This window comes from Alexandromys fortis, unplaced genomic scaffold (genome assembly GCF_014885135.2).
Source record: "Alexandromys fortis isolate MF-2015 unplaced genomic scaffold, M_Fortis_MF-2015_v1.1 scaffold_41, whole genome shotgun sequence".
Classification (NCBI taxonomy): domain Eukaryota; kingdom Metazoa; phylum Chordata; class Mammalia; order Rodentia; family Cricetidae; genus Alexandromys; species Alexandromys fortis.
The window spans coordinates 12,166,769-12,167,812 of record NW_026067923.1 but is presented as its reverse complement, the minus strand read 5'-3'; positions in this window follow the sequence as shown (position 1 = coordinate 12,167,812).

The window sequence follows — 1,044 nt, the reverse complement described above, 5'->3', positions numbered from 1 at the left end:
AAAAAAAAAAAAAAAAAAAAATAGATGGCCAAGCAAAGACTTTGAGTGGATGTAGACAGGTAAATCAAAGCTAGTATTGGTCATCTCCTGAGATTCAAGAGACTAATGAAATGGCTCACAGCAGGGAAAGCTATGCCTGATGACCTCAGTTCAATAGTGGGAACTTCCATGATGGAAGGAGAGAGGTGACTCCCAGAAGCTGTCCTGACTCACATGTGTGCCTTGTATATGTGCACATTTAAGGGAAGTGGACGGTGCATCAATGTCAACAAGACACTTGCGTTAAATGGCCAGTAGCAACAATGCCACTGAATACCATAAATATTTTTTATAAAACATTTTATAGAATGTTTTTATATAATGATTCTGTGGAGTATCCTGTGAAGAAATTGACCTTCATTTTGCTATACAGTTTAGAATTAAATTACTGTCTAGTCTTACATAGCTAGCAAGTTTTAACATGAGAAGCAACTTTTTTTCTCCTGTAACAACTCTTTAAAATAGAAATAAGGGTAGCACTGAAGTTAGAACACAAGCCTCCACAAGAACCTCTAGAAAACCAAATTCAAACGTATGACAGAGAGCAAGTACACTGATTCTAGCTCTGGTTCCTCGGACTCAGCGGTCCACACAGATGCACAGCACTGACCAGGAGACGCAGCTGTGGAATGAAGATCGTACAAACTGCTAAAGAGCCTCCTACGGGTACATACCTACAACCCCTGCATTCAGGAGGTGAGCAAGTTCAAGGTTAATGTAGGCCAAATACAAGGTTCAGGTCAGCTTGAACTAGATAACAAGAACCTGTCTCAATAATCTGAGTATTAATATCCCAGGGCTGGATAAATAGCGCAGTGGTTAAGGACATGTATTCTTCTTATAAAGGACTTAGCTCAACTCCCAATACCCATATCAGACAGCTCACAACTGTCTATAACTCCAGCTCCAGGGACCAGACACTCTTCTGACCTCCTCAAGCATGTGCACATAGAGAGACAGACATATACAAATAAATAGATAATATTTTAAAAATACAATATCCAC